The sequence below is a fragment of the Protopterus annectens genome, chromosome 2.part2, assembly GCF_019279795.1.
Source record: "Protopterus annectens isolate FY-2018-M chromosome 2.part2, PAN1.0, whole genome shotgun sequence".
In the NCBI taxonomy this organism is placed as follows: Eukaryota; Metazoa; Chordata; order Ceratodontiformes; family Protopteridae; genus Protopterus; species Protopterus annectens.
The window spans coordinates 433,849,002-433,874,194 of record NC_056730.1 but is presented as its reverse complement, the minus strand read 5'-3'; the positions used below and the strand labels follow the sequence as shown (position 1 = coordinate 433,874,194).

At 38.2% G+C, this 25,193-nt stretch overlaps 1 protein-coding gene across 4 annotated transcripts in view; it reads right to left on the bottom strand.

Annotated features, from left to right (window-relative positions):
* ARHGEF28 (Rho guanine nucleotide exchange factor 28) overlaps positions 1 to 25,193 on the bottom strand; it is a 3,217,901-nt gene that overhangs the window by 2,736,030 nt on the left and 456,678 nt on the right. The gene's annotated exons all lie outside the window — the stretch shown is intronic.

Here is a 25,193-nt window from a genome sequence, read left to right as displayed (position 1 = left end):
CTCACTTTCTCTCTCACTCTTTTGATCTCTCTCTCTCACACACAGACACACATGCACAGACACACACACACATGCACACACAAACACACACAGTCTCTCTGCTTTCATGCACGCATCCACGCACACATGCAGACAGAAACATGAACACACACTTTTCTGTTTCATTCACTCGATCTCTCTCTCCCTCTCACTCTCTCTTACTCACATACATGCATACAATCACAAACACACTCTAATTTTTTTCTTTTTGTATTTTACACTCGCTAAGCAGCAAAAACACTGCTTAGCGATTGCAAAATAACGGGCTGTTCGCTCTCACTTTCACTGACATGCACACATACACTCAAACACAAACACACACATACCTTTTTGTTGTCTTCTTTTCTATACATTTTACATTCACTAAGCAGCAACACATTTATACATTTTACATTCACTAAGCAGCAAAAGCGCTGTTTGGCGAGCGTAAACTAATGGTGGCAATTCTGTTTTCTCAGTCTGAGATCCACGGCAGCTTGATACGCTGCCATGAAGCGGTGGACTCATTTTTCAGCGGGCATTACTTGTACATTAATACCCTGCTGAAGAATGCTTCTCCGCCAATCAGGGTACTGATGTACAGTAAGCCCATTGTCTACACATATTTAAAAAACAAGTAAAGAAAACTGATAAAAGTTCTAACTTCCTGTGCATCAAAACAGTTCCATGCATGGGAAAATCTAGTGCACAACAAATGAACCATACAACAGTCATAGACCTCTACTCTGTCATAGACATTATAATCCAACTGCCACCCTGAAAAGTAATTTACCATGAAAAATCTGTCAGATACAGAAATACTCTAAAAACAAAAAACAAAGAAGTCAGCCAATAAAAAAAAAAAAATAACAATATCAAACACAAGAAATACACATCAACAATTCTAAATGCATTACCAAGGCTGCATAAAAAATAATAAAATAAATAGAATAAAAGAATGTAGGTCTGTTGCACAGACTTAAACATGCTTTACAGTGATAAAAGCACTTAAGTGTACTACTTGATTATGAGTAGTAAGACATAAAGTAAGTTGAAATCATCTCATAAAACATATACTCCACAATCTGAAAACGAAGTGTAGGAAGAGACAGAAAGTGAATAATATGAAACAAAAACAGTCACCATAGCAAAAGGAAACAGCCATTCTGATGCAGTAGTCAAATTATATACACGCACACAAATGCAGTAAAAAGACTTGGCCAGGCATTGCTTGACCTAATAGGTAAATCTGAAAATACAGTACACGAGTACAAACAGTACATGAATACAAATATGTATTAAAGTAAATTAAAAAATACACAATTAGCCCTAACCAAAGAAACCCTCTTAAATAAAGGCAACAAGTACACCATCAGTTAAAACAACTTAAAATGATAGGGGCGAGATGGGAATTACTCCTTGTATATCTTTTTGCAGTTCTTGAGGGTTGCCACCAAAATGATTACTCCTGAGAATATAACAAGTGGATCTATCTCATATAATTGACTTTTTAAATAGTTGAATTTCATATGATCAAAACTCATGTGATGACTATTTAAAAAGTCAAATGCATCTAAAAACTCAAAAACAGAGTTTTAACAGAGGCAAGCCGCCCTGCACTCCCCACACCCCCTGCTAATTATATTTACCAATTCCAAGATCACTCTACAGTTATGTTGTACATTTCCTGATCCCCACTGTACCTTAAGTTGCTGTTTAAGTGAATATGGATATATTCAACTTTTTAAATAGTTGATCATAGGAGTTCAATCATATGAAATTTGACTATTTAAAAACTCGATCATATGGTGCAAATGCATAACAAGCACATTATAACTCAGGTTGTCTGACAGTTTACTAATTACTATTTGTTTGTTTAATAAATATGGATTTGAAATGAAAAGTTGTGTTACAGTAGTTGCCAGGATCCATGCTAGTTGTATGACTCAACAAAGTGATTCCATTACTGGAAGGTCTACTTACAAAGGTGCTATGATCTTGTCAGTGGCTCAACGGGTGGCATACACACCTCTGAAGCTAGAAGGTGAAAAGGATGTGTGTTCTATTCAAACAACAGTTGCTTAGATTCACTTTCCAACACTGAAACTGCAATGTAACATAAAGGGGATGCCGCATCCCTGAGTGTGCCATCCTTTGCATGAGAAATCAAAATAATGTTCCATTTGCCAGAGTTGTTGATAGTTCAGGTGGACCTAAAGGCTCCCACAGTACATATTACAAAAGAGGATAAGTCCATAGATCAGGTGGACCTAAAGGCTCCCACAGTACATATCACAAAAGAGGAGACGTCCGTAGTTTCCTGGCCAAGTCTCCCCTACTCAGTATGACTACCACCTTGGATCTCCCCTGAAAAGAGGCCATATGGATAGTGGGACTAACAAGGTCAACAAAAGGATGCATAAATAAATAAATAAGGATCTGGTAAGCCCTTGATCACTTTCCAGAATTCTTTGAGAGGCCCACTAGGATAGCTGATCAAGAACAAAGATGGCTACTTTTAGTATGTTTAACAGCAACTCTGCAAGACCTTTTAAGACATTAGATTTTATTACTGAGTGATGGCTCAGTGATTGCTTCCACTTTTGCCATGTTTTATCAAATCTTCCACTTACTTGAAAAACAGAACACTACTGCACATCACCTCTAAGAGTTAAGCAGCTAGCTGACATGACGAGGTGAGGGCTTGCTCTAATTTTTACTACCTTCAGTCTTCCTTCAAACTTCTTTTTATTCAGCAGTACCCAACTCTCTCTCTTATATTTTTCACAAAACCCTCTAAAACTCATCATTTAAGACCAGCTGTTAATGCTACTATTAATCTTGTATGCCCTTGGAGCAATTAAAACATATATTTGATATAATATTGGAAAATGGGGCCATTATAAAAAGAAATTACTATTCCCACATGTTATTTATAACAGCTTTTTTAAAAAAAGTTTAGTTTCAGCTTTTATGTTACATGCATACACTATTTGGCAGGTTGATCTTTTAAACATTTTTTCTTGACTTTTCCATTTGAACCTATGTCACATTTTACAAGAACTTTCGTTTTAATGAAAACCCTCAAACAAAAAAACAAACACACCCTCAAAGCAGCCCATAACCTATTAACTTAATACAAACACACACAGCTATGTACATAATCAAATAATGAAGTTTAAACCTCCTACTAGGAACAATTATCCCAGATTGACAGCTACAATCACATGCTTGAGCTGACCAATAATGAAGGCTATCCATACTAAGACGCATGGTACAGCCTGTGCTTCTACCTAAAACAAGTGCTGTCTGTTTTTATTTTATCTATATTCTACATGATCTTTTAGCCACTGAAAGAAAAAAGTACTCTGTTTTTATTGCACTTTTCAGCTTGTCTCTATTGAAACATGAGAACCAGATACACAGTTGTCCTCTGCTACAAGCTTCTCATGATGCACTGAGAACGTTTATTTGCTAAAGAAAAATGTTTCATTAGATTTAATGGTCTTTTATTTACTTGTTTCCACTTAAAACTTGTTGTTAGATCAAGCTAAGGGCCTTAATCCTGTCATTTCCCCATGCAAAAGTAAGAAATAGCATATCATCTTTACTTGTATCATATTCTTTTGTCCAGGTTTCTTTTCTTTTTACATTGCAGTGCTGCATTTCTTAAAACTGAACAAGAAGAAAGAAAGAAGGGCAAAAATAAAAATAGCAATCAATGATCTCAGCTCTGTACAAATACTCTTCACGATAACAATCCGATCATAACCTCTGGACATCTGCATCCTTACCACTTCTCCGTCTCGTAATGGAATGCGAAGTTTGCTGGTCTTATTTTAGTAGGACTTCTGGGTTAAACACTTCAACAGATTGGTTTTCACTGATGTGTTGTTCGTGACACATGGAACCAACAATTGACTACTGATTGGTAATGTCGTTCTGATTTGTCTTGACAGAAGTCTCTGAGCAGGTGAACCAATATGTTTATCACAAGGAACATTTCTGAGATTCAAGAGATTCAAGAAAACACTATTATTTAGGTTTGATTTCTCTAGTAACTGTTTTGCACTTTAAACTGCACGTTCTGCCAAACCATTTGACTGTGGGTACTCAGGGCTACTTGTGACATGAGTAAAGTCCCATTCTTCAGCAAATCTTTTAAAGTGTCAGCTTGTAAACTGCTTGCCATTGTCAGAAATAACTTTGTGCGGACTACCATGTACAGCAAAATGCCGCTTCATTTAGTAATGACAGTACTGGATGCTAGGTTAGAGAATAAGTCAATCTTGAACCAACTGGACTAAGAATCTACTAACACCAAATAATGCCGGCCATTCCACTCAAAGATGTCGGTAGCTACTGTTGACCAAGGCAGTTCAGGAATTTGGTTTAGCTGAAGTGATTCCTTCTGTTGATGTGGCTTAGTACTAATACACATGGAACAAGTTGAAAGTGCTCTCTCAATGTCTTGTGACATAGAAGGCCAAAATACTAGTCCTCTCACCCTTCTTCTGGTAGAGTCAGCTCCTGGGTGACCACGATGCAAGATAGTAATGCACTCTTGTTGCAAGGACTTTGGAACAATTACTTTCAGATCTTTCATAATGATACCTTTGTCAGACAAAATCTCACATCTGTATGAAAAAAAGGTTGCACTTCTTGAGGTAAACTAGATTGTTTTGATGACCGTCCTTGATTGATAAAATGCTTGAGCCTTTGTAAAACCTGATCTGCGGATGTGTGATCTCTCAGTTCATCAAGACATGTGGAAGAAAAGTTTCTCACATCCATGACTTCCAAATCAAGGTTCTCATTCTCATGTTGTTCTGTGGTGTTTCTGGGCAATCTGGATAATGTATCAGCAAGATAATGTTATCTGCCTTTCTTGTAGACAAGAGTGAAATTATACTTTTGCAATCTCAACATCATATGTTGCAGTCTGGCTGGAGCTATAGGTTTTCTCAAGACAGTGACTAGAGGGTGATGGTCTGTTTCGATCTGGCTAGGTCTACCATAAACATAATCATGCATCTTTGAACATGCAAACACAATTGCCAAAAGCTCTTTCTCGGTCTGGGCATACTGCATCTCAGTTTGGGTAAGAGTTCTCGATGCATAGGCAACATAATTGATCCTCTTGTAGAATGGCTGCCCCTAGACCGAATTTTGAAGCATCATAGTAAAGTGTTACTGGCTTGTGAACACCATAGTATCAGAGTTGGTGGATTAGCAATTCTGTTTCAGGACATCTTTGGTGTTGCTTTAGCCAAGACCGTGATACATCTTTACGTGTCAGCTCTCTAAGTGGTCCTAAAAGTTGGCTCAAGTCTGGAATGAACTTGCCTAGACAGTTGACCATGCCAAGAAAATATTGTCTGGAGCTGGTATCCTGAGAATGTCTGTTTGCTTTGAAGGGTCTGGTCATAGGCCTGTACTAGTAAATAAATTAACATAAGTAACTTCTTGTAGCTTGAATTTGCATTTCTGTGGATTGAGCTCAAGATTCACTTGACGTGCTCTTTCCAGAACTTTTCTGAGGTTTCTGTCATGATCTGCTTCACCTTGACCTCCTACTAGTAAGTTGTCTACTATAATAGCACAAGGATACCCAGAAAAAATTGCTCTATTGCACTTTGAAAGACTTTTCTTGCTGAATTTATCCCAAATGACATTCTCAAAAATTTGTACCTGCCAAACAGAGTACTGAAAGTAGTGTGCAATGAGGATTTTTTGTCAAGGTGAATTTGCCAAAATGAACTTTTTGCATATAAGACAAAAGAAACAATGCCTTTTGGTGTCAAGGCTGTGACTTCTTCTACTGTGTGCATTGCATGATGAGTTTTCTTTAGTACTGTGTTCAAATCTCATGGATCAGTACATATTCTGATGACATCTGAGCTTTTCTTATGAGCTACCACCATGGAAGATACCCATTCAGTTGGTGCTGTAACTGAACAAATCACACCTTATCGCACCATTTTATCTAACTCGGCCTTGACTCTGTTCTGCTTGACTACTGGAACATTTCAAGCTGGCCTGATAACTTGACTGACATCTGGGTCTAGCTTCATGGAGTAAACAATTGAAAGATTCTCTAATTTGTCTTTGAAAAGATCAGCATATGTAGAAAAAAATGTACTGGGAAAAATCAGAGTAGTGGTCTTTCAAGCTAACATGATGGACTTACTTAAATGAAAGTAGTCCCATTTTCAAACTGTCTCTGAGCCCTAAAAATGATTGGACATGCCTCTTGACCACAGAGAATAACAAACCATAGCATCTCCCAGCAGAATGACATGAAAGCATTACTGAGCCTTCAGTCTGAATTTCTTCATCTCCATAAGCAACAAGCTTCATGCACCTTGCCAAATCAAGCCTTTCACCATGACGCACTCTAGCAAATGTTTCTGCTGACCCAACATTGCACTTGGAACCTGTGTCAGCTTTGAGCTCTATGGGTTTTCCATTTATCCAAACAGTGCAAAATACTTCAGTCTTTTCCCTTAAATCTACCGCACTGACCTTTTCATGAAGCACTGACACACCATCAACATAAAGAATAGGGTTGCAGCTTTCTAATTGATCAACTCGTTTCTTAAAATGTTCCCTTTTAATAAAAGAATGTGGGCCTTTTGATTTACAAAAGCTCTTAAAAATGATTCCACTTATTGCATTTGTGGCACTGCTGACAAAAAGCTAAACATGTTTCCCTTTTAGACTCGTGATTTCCACCACAATTACGACAGATGGCAATAAAACTGGGTTAGGGGCCATACTTTGAGTTTGCTGACTCACTCCTATGCTTCACTGAGACTGTGCGAAGTCTGTAATTTACTGGAAAGCTCTAGGATTTACCAGTGAGTGCTGCAGGGACTACAATTGCTGCCATGTGCTTGGGCATGTTTCTTTTAACCACATGCTGCATTCTATCAATATGAAATTTATCACTGTGCCTTCTAGAGGTATTTTCATTTGTAAGTATATTTGTGTGCTTTTCTGTAATCTCGTATATCTGACAAATCTCAGTGGCCTTATAGGTCACAGGAAGTTACTAGGCTATTGACCCTGAGGCCCTTACAAGCCTAGCTAAGAATTTAGCCCATGTTCCAACAAGTCAGCACCAGATGCCCCTGTCCAGCAGAGACACAGGTAGAATCTTAGGGGTGTATTTTCTGTCCCCCATCCAGTTATCCAGGTTGCGCTTAAAAAGGGTTAATGAGGTACTCTGCTTGACATGGATCAGGAGTCTATTCCACGGAAGGGGGAGTCTCTGGGACACAAATCTGTCCTGCCAACCAATCCTATTGATGTCATTGCAGATATGCAGCAGTCCCTTCAAGGCGGGGGCTGAGATTGCTTTGTATGCCAGAAACAGGTCACCTCTAAGGAGTCTGTAGGAGACTGAGTAGATGGACAGGTCCTTTAGCTTATCTTTTTGAGGTCCTGGATTCTCCTGGTGAGAGTTTCACAGTTAAACCACTGCCATGAAGCAAAATCTTTCTCACAGCATCATCTTTAACACCACACACAAGTCTATCCTTTATCAGCTCATCCCTTAAATCACCAAATCTGCACGTTTTAGGCTTGTTTCTCAAGTAAGTTATATATGCTACAAAAGTGTCACCAGACTTTTGATCTCTTGTATAAAATAAGTGCCTTTCCATTGTAACATTTGTCTGGGGGTTACACGTCTCTCTAAATTTACGTTTTAAGCACTCAGGGTCCTCCTCTTGACTCTAACGGAACTACAATATGATGGTTTTCCCCCTCTCCTGTACAGACAGCAGGTGCATGCACAAATGAGCGTTCCCTTTCTATGGCTTTTGACCCAGCTAAATTAAGCAGAAAAAATGCCTTTGCACGGTCATCTTTATCAGAAAATGCAGCCTGTCCAAAAATGTTGTACTCATGCTCAAACACACTCCAGTTTTCTGCAATATTACTGCCAAACACAAGTGCATTGGGTTTTCGAAATCCGTCTGCCACGCCCACAAAGTATGTACAAACACAATGAAAATATGGCCCTTGTAATTATGTACAAACAAACTGTTCTGTGAGCTTGTAATAACATTCAAATGCACAACAAACTTTTCAAAATACTGTGCTTTGCGAAATATGCTCTGAAATGGCTGTAATCTGTGAAATAACTTTACTGTAGTACTGCAAAAATATGCAAACACTTTATATACTTCTGATAACTTGGATATCTTTGACTAATATGAAAAATACGGATTCACTAAGCACTTACTGAAAAATGCAGTAATTTCCTCTTATTTTATTCACTTTATGCAATTCAGACTATTTCAAACATTTTCTGTAGTAATTCAAATATTTTATCAATATTAGACATATCGGTTTATGTGAATATCATTTAGAATGTAGTAAATAAAAATAAGTGGTCAATGTGCACAAACTCACACTGGTAAACTCAAAAGACAGGCACAGCAGATCAGCAAGAGATATTTGTTTTCACTCTACGAACAAACCTTGTACTGTGAGGTTTGTTCGAGGAGTGAAAACAAACATCTCTTGCTGATCTGCTGTGCCTGTCTTTTGAGTTTATCATTTAGAATGTTTTGTATGCTTCGTTTCATATTTTGCAAATAAGAAATAGTGCTGAGCAAGTTTCTGACCTGTTTTGCAAAGTATGCATACAGTAGGGATGATTCACTCCTCTAAATTCCACTAGGTCCAACCAAGTGCCTCTCAAACTCAAAATGAAGGATTTGGACTCCATCCTGACTTTAAGTCGATTTAGACATGCCACTTCTGATACCATGTCACTTGTCCTTCTCTATCATAGATGACAAGCATAAAATATAACCAAAGTGGATAACAGACAGACCTGACATACATACAATGCTTACATCTCAACAGCTTTCCTAGAAAATGGCAGTCTAGCTTGCACATGCTCAGTATTTACACATTTGTGCAAGCCCTTGGTTAGCTTCTTAAAGGTACATACACACACACTGATCTACAGAGGTCTTGGCTGTTTTCTCATGGTCAGGTTTAGAGCATAAACATGATGTGCCCTTTCATTTAACAACTCCTGTTGTGGAATTCCAGTCCAGTTGCTTATTTGTGCTTTTGTAATATGAATACAATCTATTCCTTCCGATTTCTCTAATACAGCAGAAAATCTCAGGTTTTCCCTTCATGCTCTGCCCTCTAATTCTGCCATTTTTGAAACATCTCTTCTGGAGCAGTCTCATATTCAATTAGCCCTTCTCTTCATTTCAACCTCTGATTTTTGCAGTTTTATCAGCTCATCTAAATATCTGTTTAAAGCTTTTTTCCATTTTCTTCTAGCCTTTTCTTATCTGAATGTATATACTTCTTTAGTGGTTTGTTTATTTTAGTCAGATTTGAGCACATTGGACTTATTTTTTTCTCTAGATTACTGGGATATGTCTTACACCAAAGATGAAGTTTGAACTGCTTTTTACTGAACTGCTGCAGGATTCTTCCTACCAAGTGTTTTCTCCTCACCTTTTATGATTGATTTTCTTTCAGGTTCTCTAAATTTCTTCACTGCTGGTATCCAGGCAGTGCACTTGCTAGGCAGTAACTGAAATTTTCCCAAAAAGACAAATTCACTGGCTCTGTTTTCTGAGTTTCTGTTTTCACATAGGGAGAGCTGAAATTAAGCTGTTACTCAGTGTACAGCCATATTGAAAATCCTTGTTTTAACAATTTTTAGTCAAAAATCCCAACGTAACTGCAAATCAAAAAAATAGTAAAATAGAACCCTGTAAAACCATTTAATTTTAAGAAGCCATTTGCCTGGTCAACACGGATGCTGAAAGTTCACATTTTCAAATAACATCAAATACAGATAAAGTGAAGAAATGCAGGTGAACACTTTATTTACATTTGTTTACTGGGGTACTGCACTGATCAATATAGACCAATTTCAGGCCCAGCCCCATTGAAATACAACACATTTCGCAAACAAAAAAATACAAAAATGTAAGCAATAACAGAGTAGCTCAGATTAATTACATAGAGATATCTGTATATATACATTCTAGTGAACAAGCACAGTGCAATGTGTAATCACGGAGATTGTAATTTATAATATATACATTAGTTTCTAAAGTGGGCCAATCTTCAGTGAATCCTGAGATAGGAAAAGAAACTCAGAAAAGAGATAGGTTAGGTGATATGTGCTGTGTTCAAGCAGTACCATTTGGCTTGGATGAAGAAGTGCTTTTTGAGATGTATTCTGAGTAAGTGTTGATTTCCTTAATGTCAATGGAGAAAGCTTGCCAAAGAGTAGATGTCTGAGAGCAGAAAGCATATGCAGTGACATGGAGTTTGGTTCTAAGGGTAATGAAAGTTGGTGTAGCTTATGATTAGTGCCGGAGGATGTATGAGGAGGTTTTTGAGTAAATGTGCAGAGCTGGAGTAGTTTATACAGTTGAGATCCTAAAAGTAGGTTGGATCTTTGTTTTATGGGTAACCATTTTTTTTTTCTTCTAGGGTGATACAGTGATGGACACAGAGAGATGAGTTTGTAATGAATCAGCAGATGCTGTTAGATGTAGTCTGGAGTGTGGCAAAGTCTTTCTTGGAGGCAGAAGCAAAAATTGGGAGCCCATATTCAAGTTGAGAAAGGAGAACTCCTTTGCCAATGCTTGCTGTGGATGCTTGGAATAGAAAAGGGGAGATTATTTTAGCCCTGAAGAGGAGGGAATTTATTTTACCTCTCACTTTGTTTATGTGAAAATAGAAGTTTATTTACTGATCAAGACATAGTCCTGGGTACATGAAGATGGAGACTGTCTCGATGGAATGATTGTGTTGGTCAAAGATAATTAAAGAGTCAGGATGAGTTCCAAAAAGCATAGTTGTGGACTTAGTAAGGTTGAGAAGTAGTTTATGGATTAGTAATCATCGATGCAGCTCAAGTAAGTCTGACTAGAGTTGTCATTGAATGTTGGTGTTAGAGTGGCATGATCAGTAATGACTGTGTCATCCAGCAGACCGAATAAGTGGGAGATGGTGGAGGTCACACAGAAGTTTGTTAATGAATATGGAGAAGAGGAAGGAGCAAGAATACAACTGGGCTGGCTGATATGGACATGTCTTTAACAACTACAGCTGAAATTAGATTTAATTTTGGAAAAGACAATTCAAACTGCTAGAGAGGCAGAATTAGAAAAGATACAAAATGCTAAGGTAAGCACAGCAAATGAGTGCAAGGTAAAATACAAAGCAAATAGCAAATTCAGTCAATTGCATAATAATGAGAGAAGTGGATGGGATATTTTGCTGTTGATTTAGAAAACTAAGCTAGTAAAATATGTAGTTACTGAGAATAAAACTGAAGACAGTTTTCAAACAGTAGTTTTCCTGGATTCAATGACTGTAATCCCAAATACTAAATAAAACTGACAAGTCATGCTCCCAATATAAGGAAACCCCAGTACACTTAAAAATAGGTACTGGGGCTGACCCTAGCATCATGTGGTTCTAATAGAAGCATGTTAAGGTGTCCACAAGTGCAAGGAGCAAAACCAAAAATACACAGACATGAATTATCACCATCATCATCATTATCAACCACCCTCTTTTTCCCATTTTCTACATGAGGTCAGTGTGTCACATCAGCTATTGCCATCTCTCTCTATTCAATGCTACTGTCCTGCCTCCTTTGACACTCATGCTCACTGTCACAGGTCTTCTCTCAAACAATCCATCCACCTATTTGCTGGATGCCCTCATTTCCTCTTGTCTTCTTCCTGTGTGCCCCAAATCATCTTCACCAGATTGTCTTCTGCTTTTCTGCACATGTACCTGAACCGTTTTATCTGTTCTTGTTGACCTGTTCTGTAATTGGAGCTACTTTGGCTTCTGATTTTATATCCTCATTTCTTTGTCTATTCCACAGTGTGCATCCTACCACTCATCTCAGGCAGTTCATCTATATCACCTCTAGCTTCCTCATCTGCTCTGCCTTTATAACCCAGGTTTCTATACCATACAATAGTACTGGTCACATCACTGGTTTCTACATCTTACTTTTCAGCTTTTTTGGCATTCTTCTGTCATATTCTACATATGACACACTGTACCAGTTGGCTGTAGCCCCTCTGATTCTAGCTTTGACCTCCTCATTCAGACTTCCCTTCTCCTCAACGATCCCTCTCAGATAATCAAAGCAATTAACCTGTTCCACTGTCTTCCCTTCTAGCTCAGTTCTCAGCTTCTTCCAATTTACCCCATTTGCTGCCATTACAACTGTCTTACTTGTACTCAGTTTCATCCCAAGTACCTTCAGTTTTGCAATCCATTCCTCTATCTTTTGCTGAAGTTCTCACTCAGAGCTTGCCTGTAATGCCACATCTACATACAGCAGCTTTGTTGATCTGTTCCTGCCAACCTATTTGTTAATGAAGTCCATCACCAGCAGTGGCCTCAGAGCTGAACCCTGGTGCACCCCCACTCCCACTGTGAACCCCTCTGTGAGACCGAACACTGTTCATATTCGAGATACTGGGTCCTCGTACATAGCTTACACTAATTCTGCCAAGGGTTCTGGGACTTTGAACCACAGTAGGACTGCCCAAATCACCTTTCTTGGGACTGTGTCATATGCTTTCTCCAAGTCTAGGAATGCGCAGTTGGACTCTTTACTCATCTCAAGCTTCTTCTCAAATATCCTTCTCACTGCAAACATCAGGTCAGTTTTGCTGCATGCTGATCTGAATCTGAACTGCTCATCTCCCAGCTTACTTTCTACTATGCTGTGTATTCATTTATTAATCACTCTCTCCAAAATGTTTATGCAATGTGACAAGAGTTTAATACCACTGTACTGCCCACAGTTGTGAATGTCCCCTTTGTTCTTGAACACTGGCAATAATATGCTTATTCTCCAGTCATCTGGGATATGCTTTTCTCTCCACACTGCTATGAGTACCCTCAGGAACCATCTTCCCCCATCTCACACAGCATCTTTATAGTATCTGCTATGGCCTCATCTGAGTCTGTGGCTTTCCCTGACTTCATTTTCCTTGGTGCTGTTCTTACGTCTTCAATAATGGACTCCTCCTCTTCTCTTGTTTTAGGCTGTATCTGAGGCAGTACAGCTTTGTGTTTTTTTTTTATTTAGAAGCTGATGGAAGTACTCCTTACATCTGCCTTTGATGTCCCATGGAATGGTGAGCAAGTTGCTGCTGGCATCCCTTATGAAGGGTGTCTGACTGTCCTCTTTATCTGTCTTTGCATTGCAACCTCATGTAGTTTCTTTGTGCCATCTACTGACTTACGTTCCAGAAGCTGGTAGAGTGCCTGTGGTGCCTTGATCTTCCCAACTCCTTTCTTAGCTTCTTTGTTAGCCAACCAGTATTCCTTCTGAGCCTGGTCTGTATTTTTTTATCTCCCATCTTTTCCTGCACTCCTTTCTTTTGATGACTTCCTGGACTTCTGCATTCCACCAATCAGCTTTCCTTATGCACCTTATTTCCATAATTGACTCGGAAATTTATCTGCTCGGTAGTCCTCACACATGCTGTTTTGATGCACTGCCATTCTTCTTCAACTCCACCAATTTCTTCTTCTTGAGGTGCTACAGCCCTCAGTAATTCCTTGAGCTGTTGTGCTTTCTCTCCAGAAAACTTCCAGGTCTTCAGCCTGGTCTCTGTTGACTTTAGAGCTTTTTCAGACCACTGCTTGCAGCTTATTATTGCTACCAGTGGTTTATGCTGTAGGCTGACTGTTTCACTGGAGATAACTTTGCAGCCACTGATTCTACCCCCAGTGTGGTTTCCTTACTAGGAGGAAGGCTACCTGAGTTGCATTTTGTCCACTCTTGTATGTGATCTTGAGACTCTCGCTCTTTCTGAACCATGTGCTGGCTAATATCAAGCCATTTCTCAGACCTTTCCTTCTTTATTCCTGTTACCCCACCCATGTGGAACCAAGCAGTCCTCATATCCTGTTCTCTTTGTCCCATTATGTGCATTCTAGTCATCCATTAATTAACACCAATTTGTGTTATCCTGCTTTATCTAGTAGGTCCTGCAACTGATGTCTGAAAACACTCTTTTCCTCACTATCTCTACCCTGCTGTGGGGCATAGGCTGAAATTATGAATACTGTCCTATCCATACACTGGAATCTGATTGCCATAAGTCTGTCACTAATTCTGATGACATCCCTCACTGCCTTCTGCAGCCTCTCCCTCACCATGATTCCCACACCATTTCTAGTCTGATTTCCTCCTGAGTTGTAGACTCTGAATCCCATGCCAAGTGGTGTTTGCTGCACTGTCCTTCCTTCTTGCCACCTGGATACATAGGATGCACAGCCTTCTCCTTACCATCATGTAATTTACTTCCAAGTCCCATCCTGCCAGTGAACCTACATCAAGTATAGCAATTTTTAGTGCATGTTTGACAGGTTGTTTTTTACGTCCAACTTTCGCTCAAAAGAGCTATCACAGGTAACCCAAGCTGGGCAATTAGACATTGGCCAGCCAGTAGCTTACTGACCTAGGGTTAATGCACACTCCTCCCACTGTTAGCATGGGTCCCTAGTGTACGTCAGTGAAAGCCGGGTCCTCAACCCACTTATCACTGGCAAATACCCATGCTCATATGCATTGCTACTCCCAATATACTACCAATGCATTGCTAAACTCTGGAATAGTATCCCATATATGAGTTTTGTATCCATGGGCAAGATAGCCTGTAATTGAATAATGTGCTCAAAAAAAGTATGGCATGCAAGAATGGGAGGATTGTTGCAGAAAGTGAAATTAACATGTATGCAATTTGAGAAATTGATCTGGTTAAACATGTGCTACCAGAGATAAAGTTAAAGCAGACACTGTCACATATACCTTGACCACACCCAGAACAGTACTATTTCCAACGCTGTCCAAAGTACAGGCAGAACCCAAATGTATGCAAACACTTGGCATGATTGAAAGTGTAACTGAACCTATTGATCAGTGTGTGCAGATTGTATGGTTTATCAAAAAAATATGGCAATGTGAAAATATGTGTTGATTTAAAAGGCACATATTAGGGTGGAGTCATACAGTCATGAGAGAGGTGTTCAGAATGTCTACCCCACAGAAATTGCATGTAAGCTGGCTGGTGCCTGAATATTCTCCACACCAGATGCTTCAAGAGGGTTTTGGCAGATAACCCTAGAGATATAGTAAAAGCTAACAACCTTTATAATGCCAACTAAAATGTTTTGTTTTAAAAGACTGCCACTTGATATAACTTTAGCACCAGAAATATAATCAACGTGAAATTACCAATTTGCTGAAAGGGCTTTAATGTGTTGTTGCTCTCATGGATGAAGTCCTAGCGTTTAGCTCTGATAAACAGTGACATGACAGAAGACTGGAGGCAATGCCCAAAACCAGGAAAAACTTTGTTTGAATCTAGAACAACAAAAAACGATGGCAGCACAAGGAAATAAAGTTCACGATTTAATCTGCAGACTCAAAAACAATTCTCCAGGTAAAATACATGCCAAAAGTAAGCGCTTTCGTCTCCTACAATGGAGACTTCTTCAGACTGATGGCTTCTACATAAAAAAACACATTTAAATACTAAAATAACAATCAATTAGCAAATAAATAATTAAAAGCTAAATTAGCTGTTTTGTTTAAAACAACAGTCAGCACATTACTGACAAAAACCTCTAAATGCATTTCCTAATGCTTCAGTCCCTTCCTTTTTAAATACATTATAAATTCTTCTCTGTTATTGAGTCCTGGGGGAAAACATGCATTTAACCTAACCTGCCAGCAGTATTCCAACCACCCTAACTCCTCTTCCACATTAATGGCCTTAACATTTGGATGCACTGAATCTATTACCAAGCACTTAAAGTTGATTTTATATTTATTTTCAACATAATGCTTACCCATAGCATTCTTTACATCATAATAACTATGCATTCATATCGGTTCCTTAGGTAGGAAAACTTAGAATTGTTTTTTGTATAATTTATTGTAGACACTTTTAACTAGTTCCCGCCTAATGAACTAAGTTTTCGGTTGCGATGGTAACCGTAAAAATGTCTTTCTTTATGACATACTAGTTAGAATTTAGATGAGCAGGGACTTTATTGCTTCTTATTTATTTAAATATAGTACTACTGATGATATGCAATAAGTTTTTTAATTATTTGAAAGTTAAACATTCTTTAGCTTACCAGTTGCATTAAGAGTTTTGTATAAGCTATATTTTAGATTTTACAAACTTTCATAATGACTGTAATGCCTCTGACTGCTTGATAGCATTGCCGCTTTAAATAACAATTGAAGTACCTAATTATATAGGGCTTGGTTTTTAAACATTGTATTATTTAAACACCTTTATGTAGGGTTTTCATTTGTCTGATGAAGCGTGGCTGTGACCACGCGAAAGCGCTTACCTTTACTAATTATACCTGCAATAAAGAAGAGTTTTACACTTTTACTACGGCTACCGACAGTCTTTTGGAATTGTGACTTTTGGAACAGTATCCTGGAATAGTATCTGCATTTCATTTTACTAACTGACTACATCGTGGTGAGATCAGGTTTCTGCTTTCCACATTCTTTACATCCCCTTTGCCTATAGCATAGTGGTGCTCGTAGATTCTCCTATACAATTCTCTTTTAGTTCTGTCTACATAAAGGAGACGAAAGCGCTTACTTTTGGCTTGTATTTTACCTGGGAATTGTTTTTGAGTCTGCGGATTAAATCGTGAACTTTATTTCTTTGTGCTGCCATAGTTTTTTGTTGTTCTGGATACTTCATTGGTTATTAGCGTGCTGCTCTATTTTGAGTTCTTTGTTTGAATCTAAGCAGAGGAAAATGCAGTTTTGGTAAACCTGAAATCCAGTATTTTGGTCACAGTATAAGCGCTAGTGAAATCATACAAGATTTGTTTTATTTTTTTTTTTATTTATCTTTCTGCTCCTTAAAAGTCAAACTGGGAACAAAATTCTTTTTCGGTGCAGGCCTAGGGAGAAAAGTTCCACATTTAATACAAAAATTGTAAGAATAAAGCATAGTTAACGTAATGTACTACAGTGTAAACATATTCGGGCAAATAAACTGGGTTTATACATAGTACAGATGGTATAATAGTGTAAAACAGAAAACTGTTTGTCAGCATAACTGCAAAGTATAAAAGATATGATGAAAACAAAGATTTGCAATATTAACGTGTTCAAAAATAGGGCATAATATCTAAAAATGCATATAACAATAATGAGCAGTGGTTAGAGTTGAGAAAAGTTGTAGTAGTACAGACATTATAAGAACTAGATATTAAGGCAGTATAAGGGACCAACTAGTTATATCATATAAAGAAATAAGTAAGCAAAAGACTGATCTGGTTGTAGAGAAAACTTTTTCACTTGGTAACCATCCTCCCAACCCTTCTCTTCATTCAGGTGGAGAAGTGTAGTGGCAGAGAGGGAGGAAAGTACTCTGACAGACAGGTAGCAGAGTTGCTAGCATTTTTGCTAAGCAGGGGTGGTGTGGGAGCAAAGTCAGTGTTTATAGGTTCATAGGTTATTACTAGGCTAACTGCCCTTGCGAGCCATTTTAAGCCTAGCCAATGATCCCTTGTGAGATTCAAACCCTGCACCTTGTGTTTGTAAGGCAAACACCTTAACCATTAGGCCACCCTCCCAACCCTTAGATATTGTTTTAGTAATATTTTGAAATTATGTGTCTTGTTTGTCTGTTTTAGTTCGAAGTCTTAGTAATTTGATGGGGGTATAATGAATCACCACCAAAGTTTTATGATTTGGATTTGGTGAGGAGAGATTTGTTGTTAGAGCTGGAGCTTTACATGGATCACTTCACTGCACAACACTAAAACAGCTTAATTGGCTAGAATTCCCACAGCTTCTACACTTTAATCAACTAACCTTTGCCCACAAAATTCCAGCGGCAAATCTTGCTATTTTATTATAGCAAGATTCCAGTTGGTTTAGGTCTGTTTTGCAGAGATTAGTTAATACTGGGGAGGCACAGAGGAGGGTTGATAGGAGATATGTGTGGGCTATGGTAACTTTTGTGTTATTTGTAAGAAATTGTTTGTGTCTACATAGGAGAGCTGTCTTCTTGTGACCCTTCTGGATGGTTTGGGCTATGTGAATATCAAATTTCAGGTTATCAATTTCTACCCCGAGCAGTTTAGTGTGAGTGCTTGGGGTGACTTTAGTTTTGTTCCTAGAGAAGATATTAAAGGACTGGGAAGATGAGGGGAACCTGGTTGGCTAAAAAAAAGAGCTTAGTCTGTTGGGATTTAGAATTAGCTGGGAGACAGTGAGCCAGGTTTCTACTGACAGAAAGGAATCTTGGATTTTAGTGTGGAGGTCTTCCAGTGTGGAAGCAGCACATATTAGGGTGGAGTCATTAGCGTATTCGCATTGTACTACAAAGGCTTGTGGTGCTGAGGTCCTGAGGTGGTTAGAGAATAGTAGTGGTCCAAGGATTGAGCCTTGTGGAACCCTGAAGGAGACTGGAAGAAGAGGAAAGAGATGGCATTGCCATTGTATGGCTTGCAGTCATCCCGTTAGATAACTTTCAAATCATGTAATAGTGGAATTGCTGAGGTTTACAGCAGAGAGAATATTGATGAGTTTATTGTGACTGATCATGTCAAAGGCTTTGTATATGTCTGATACAAATTCTTCCTTGTTTCTTAGGTGGTTAACATTGTTACTAATGGGTAGTAGTGCTGGGGTGGTGCTGTGAAAGGACAGAAGCTGTGTTGGGTGTTTTATAGTAGTTTGTGTGTGAGAAGGTAGTCCATTAGTTGGGTGTGCGCGACTCTTTCTAGTATTTTGGTTAAGGGAGATAGCATGGCAATTGGACAATAACTGGTAAGTTTAGTGGAATTATCTCCCTTATGTAGTGGTAGAACATGGGAGGTTTTCCATATTACGGGTACCTGCCTTTCAGATATTGAATGGTTTATGAGTACGGCTACTGGGTAGGCTATTGCTTCAGCTGCACTTTGTAGAAATTCTGCTGGAAGGTTGTCAGTGACTAGAGTTGATGGTTTAACTTTTTGAAGTATTTTTTTACAGTTATTACAGATACTGGGTGTAGGCTGAAGTGGGAGGTTGAGTCTTGGGATTTGGTGCTGTTCTGGGGGGCAAGAGAGGTAGGGTTACTGCCAGAGCCTTGAGGTTTGCTCAGGATTGGATAGTTTCTGTGATGAATTTATTAAATTGGGTTGCAATATTATCAGAGCTGTTGGTTGTTGTTAGGGCAGGGTGGTGGATTTAACTGGTTGAAGCATGTTATGAACTGCTGCCCAGAATTTAATTGGGGGAGGGGTGTATGTTTTTTGGATGTTTTGGTAATAGTTGATTTTGTCTGATGTTATTTTTTTTTATTTTATTCTGAAGTTTTAGATATGTTTGCTTAGTACTTCTCTGTGGAGAAAACAATGAGTACAAATAATTCCAGGATTCTTTTTTGAGCCATCCGTAGACATAGAGCAGGCACCATCCATATAAATACTGATGCAGGACAAGTTATGTCAGTTGCAAGCCCTCCATCAATAGGATATTGTCCTTGAGCACAGACAAGATGGCAGCATCATGTTTTGTACCCATGTGTATTTGGGCTAGTTAGAGCATCTGTGCCACAATACCTTCCCTCCATGATAATTCTTGCATTTACTTAATTCAAAATAAAATGGAGACAAAGTCGCTTTTGGTGGGCTGTGGATGGAAATTTTTGGTGGCAGCAACAGCAGGTGAGTGAAGTAATCCTTAAGTTTTAAAAGGCTAACCATCTTTTTAAAAAATCTTGTGGCACACCTGTTGGCCTCTCAAGGCACACTGGTTGAAACCCCCTGCAGTAAAGCAACAGAAGGTGAAAGGTTTAGGACAGGCTCTTGATAGGGTGTGTTTGACAATTGTAATTAGGCGTCCATGAAAATTATTTGGGCTTATAGATAAATGTTTGACTCTGGATTGAATGGTTAAGACTTGATCCATGGTGATCCTTGGAGGGTGTTGGGACTTGGTGATTTGTGGAACTTCCAGGACTATAACTTGTGTAAAATTAGCACTAAATATATCTGTTAGTATGTTGGCAACATCATCTGGGATAGAGTGGTATTGTCATTTGGATTATCTCAGAACTGTATTATGTATTGTTTCTTAGATTCTTGAAGAATTTGAAGAATGATTTGCAATTATCCTTGATTTCTACTTCTATCTTCAGTTTGTGTTTGGCTTTCACTTTCGTCATCATGAGTTTTAGATATTCAAGTACTTTACTGATCAAGTCCTTTAGGTGGGATAATTACCATTTGTTGTACACACTGAGTGACTTCCTGTTTTACTGTACAGATGTTTTGCATGGGTAGTCCATCAGGGTGGTTTATTTCTAAATTTCCCATTATATTTAGTCACATTAGGGAATGGGTATTATATACATTGTAGTAAATATAAGTAAAACTCTAAGATACAGATGGTAGCTGTGGCTGCACCAGGGGAGGAAGTAATGCAACAGAATTTCCAAAGCTCATCATGGAGTTTCAAGAGGTGAGTGGTTTTAAATTCCTTAAACTCTGAAATGATTACTAACAACATGTGCATAGTTTAGACACAGACAACTGCTTTGTGATCAGCTTTGACCATGGATTTAGATAAAATAAGTAGAGTTGCAGGCTATGTTTTTAGGACAAAATCAAGAATATTAGGATCCCTGGTGAGTAAACCAATTGTTCCAAGGAGTTTGCATTTATTAGGTCAAGAAAGCAGTGGGCATGCTTTCCATTAATGTTGTTTGTCTTACAGTTAATAGCTACATTACTGAAATCCCCCATCATAAATGTATTGCAATTTATAGGCAATTCAGCTAACACATTTAAAAATTTGGCATCATCATCAGGGGACATGGAAGACAATCTATAGCAAGTCATGAAGTGGTAATGCATCTTGTTTAGTGTGATTTGGACTCAATAAGGTCAGAGTCACTGACAAATACTCCCCACTGGCACCCATGGGTCTAAACGTATGAAAGTTGCTGACCCCTGGTATGGAAGGAGTGCTATATTTGAAATGAATTGGTGTATCTAACTAAAGAAATACAGATGATCACTTACCTGATTGATTAATATTTTTATATGAGCTACCCTACTGTTATGGTCACTGGTTGTGTCTAGATAAAAACTATAGGCAATTCTAAAAAAGGGCTAGCCCAAAAACATCTCTAACAACATTTTTACAACCATACATTTTAAAGACAAATCACAAACAAAACAAACACTACCAAAACCATATATATATATATATATATATATATACTCTGAGGAGGCTAACTCCTAATTTCTGAAGAGCAGAAATCTGAAGTCCATGTTTATTTACTGATTGATTTGTTTTGTAATTTTTTTGATGACCGGATGAGTGGCTATTGTCCCTTTTCTTCCTTGACCCAGGCACAAAGGACCAGCAGGAAGAGTACAATGATACATTTACAGGAGTAAATACTTAAAATAGTAAGTACAATGCAGTCTTGAGGTTAACATTACAAGTTAACTAATGTATTCTTAGGAAATGGGGTTTATTCAATCAGGCAGCTAAATAAGACAAAAACAGTCTTTACCAAACATTATTTGTGTACTCGGCAGATTCAAACAACATTATCTGTTTATGACTGAGACTACTGTAACAGTTTTGCAACATATACTTGAATATTTGAAACATGTCTTATAATATAAAAATAAAAAGTATCTCAAGCTTACCATACAAAACATCATTAAAAGCTTAGCTACGTAATTATAAAGATTTTATCCAATTATAAGTGAATTTACTGGCATTTTGGTAAGTATGAAGGCCAACTGATCATGTATAAAGGCATATGGCAAATCAACAGACTATTTTTCAGGCATTTCTTTCACTGGCATATCAGTTGCATTTTGAATATGAAACCACTAAATTATAAACACAGCAATAAATCTGGCGTACTACAGACAATCATTACAAAATTGCATTTACTGATAAACAATGCTGATTAGACAGGGATAGCATTTTTTCCTAAAAAGAATAAAGCTGTATTCATTTAATGTGCTTTGATTACATAAGAACAAACCAGAAAAACAACAGGCAGGTGTGGTATGTATGTTGGCAATATGTAATGACAGGAAGAATTTAGCAAAACTAAATACTAGTTGCTGTAAAATTCAAAAAGCTAAAACTACATATCTACAAACTTTGTTTTTCACAAAATCTTGTTAGACAATGGAACACATACTCCATAAAATAAAGGAAGCTTTTTTTTGGTCTTTATTATATGGATAAAGAGTAAGTCTCACTAGGCCCAAGTACCTGTTTTCAGGGTGATGTTAGACCTTCACCAGTTTAAATGTTTTTGTTCAGTGTCACGCACTATGCATATGGAGAGTTTGGAAACAGCATGAAAACCTATCTTGTGTCGGCTAGATGCAATGCACTTCCAACTTAAACTTTCCTTGGCCCCATTCCATCACCTTTGATTACTTCATGAACAAGAATCCAGTACATATTAAAAATTTTAGTTACTGTTTTATATTGTCTCTTGTATCTGCCGACAACTACATGGCAATGTTGTTGGAACTTCATAGTTGTATGTTATTTTCCCAGCTTGACTCATGTATTGCAGTACAGCACTACACATAAAGCAGAGTTTGTGATTTACAAACTTAAAGCTACTTCTCAGAGTGACTTAGTGAATCTTCTGATGATAACTGAAAATCAGAAGCATCCTGCATATCTCTAAACTTCTTTGTTCAATAATTCAGGACTAATCCAAACATAATAGGATGACAAAGGGCCCAAAAATCAGGGATATTTTTAAATATTACTCTAACAAACTTTAATTGAACAGCAAGGTTTTGAATCATCCTGCATTTTCAGAACAATGAGTATAAAACCCTTGTGTCTGGAATTACTGACTAACTGTAATACTTAATGATTTATCAAAAAAGGACAGGACAAACAGATGAGGCAAACTTAGGTCTGTTCTAATAATCGGGCAGTTGAGAAGCATGCTGCAGAGAATTGCAACAGCTCTTCTCTTAAGGTCATGTTCCACAGCATTACAGAAGAGAAGGTACATGCAGTTTCCCAGAAGTAATTTCAGCAAGCAGAAATGGAAATAATCTTGATTTTAATGCAAGTTAAAAGGGTCAGTAGTTGGAGTGTCATACAAATGGCAAAACAGGGCACTAAGCCTCACACCACTGGGGTTCATTATTGAGTGACAGTTTCTATCTGGACTTTACAGGATTTTCCTATGTTTGCCTTTCCCCTTGTGGCCCATATCATGGCTGAAAAGATTGTGAAACAGATGAGTTTAATTACTTACTTAACAAATAAAATGGTTTGGTACTATCAATTTTCTCTGGATCACAGCTGAAGGAAGAACACTGAGGAAACTCAGAGCTATAATATATAACATTAAGTATCCTGTTTTTTGTTTATTTTGTTCTTTATTTCTTTGTTATTTATAGCACTTTGTGTACTGTGTATTTTTCTAGCTAGTTTCACTGTGTGTGAGGTATTAACTGGAAATTGTCCACTTTTATTAAGCATCTGTTGGGTTGTTTGTTTCTGATAACTTGTTGCAGTTAAACTCTTTTTTTCCTAGAGGCTCCTTTAGCTGTTTAAAACTTTCATTTAAAGGCTCACTGCTGCTTTTCAGCTGTGAGACACATTTCTGCAGTTTGTTTCCCACCCTCCCTTCCTGTTGGTATAGTGTTTTTATAGCTGGTGGCTTTGCAGCTGCCCGCCACTAGTGTAAATTTGATCTGGGACCCTCCTCCCAGTCTAGTGTCATTACCTCATTCTACCCAGTACAGGGAGAACATTTGAGAAGGCCAATCAGCTTAGTTTCTGCTGCTCCTTTCTCTGTTTCCACTAAAAAAAAAAAAAAAAAAAAATTATCTGCTTTTACTGTATTTGTGTTTCTTCCTACTTTATTTTGCTTTTGCGTCATCTTAAAAGTACTCAATTGTATTTATTACTGCTTGGTGTAACTCATTCTAATCCTTTTAGTTTAAGCACTTGGGCTTCAGACCAGTCGTTTTACATTAGGAAGGTTTGTGGTCTGCACTGTAGTGGCACAACAGGTAGCTTACATCCTTCTAAGTTGGGAACTGCTGATTGAGGGCTCAGTGTCTGTTATTCTAAAAGTGTATTCATTCTGGTTTAAGCACTTGGGCTTCAGGACAGTTATTTTACATTAAGAGGGTTCGTGGTCTGCACTCTTGTGGGAGGAGAGGCTGGACTCTGCCCTTCTGAGCTGGGAATTTCTGGTTAAAGGCTTATAGTGCCTGCATATTTGAACTGCTTCTTACTGTAATTGGTACACCTTGTTTGCTGTAGCATAGACTAGATCCAGGCCTGCTGAATCTAGCTTTGCTTGTTATTTCCCTGAAAAGCTAATTCCAACTAAAACGTGGCTTGTCAGCGCTTCTGTGGATTCCTAGTGATATCTGCATTGCTTACTGTACTTATTTCCTTGTTTCACTTGAAAGAAAGTTACTGTTTGTCGTTTTTGCATTTAAGTTACCTGTAACACATTGCATTTAAGTTACCTGGCACTTGCTCACTAAAGCAATTATATAAGACAGCACTAAAAAAATTAAAAGCACTACACCCTCACAAACTCCCCTTGAGTACCTTGTTACCCATTGGCCCTTTTTTCAATTATAAAGGAATTCCAAATACTATTCTAGCATGCCCAAAGGTCAGTTGTCAATCTCCTCTCCGGTCCAGCTGGTGAATCTGGGAATCTTGAGGCAATGTTACAACTGCCTCATGTACACAGACAATCCTCTCCTCCTCCCAACAAATTCCAACACATATGAGAGATGCAACCATATAGCCAAACTGGAGGCTAAGCTCTCTCAACTCAGTACTGGCGTAACCAGTCAGGAGGAGAAGGAAACCACACTCACTACAATTCCAGTCTCACAGAGACCTACCGCAACAGCAAACCAAACACATAAACACAAAAAAGCATACTCGGAGGCTCTAAATAAAAATCTGCCTAAGCAGCAGAGACCTCCAAAGCAGTCACCCAAGCAACCGCTACCCCAAAACAAAACACGTGCAACACACAGCTCACAAAGCCAGTGTGCCGAACAGTCACAGCCCTTAAGGCTAAACAACACATCTGATACACTTGTAATAG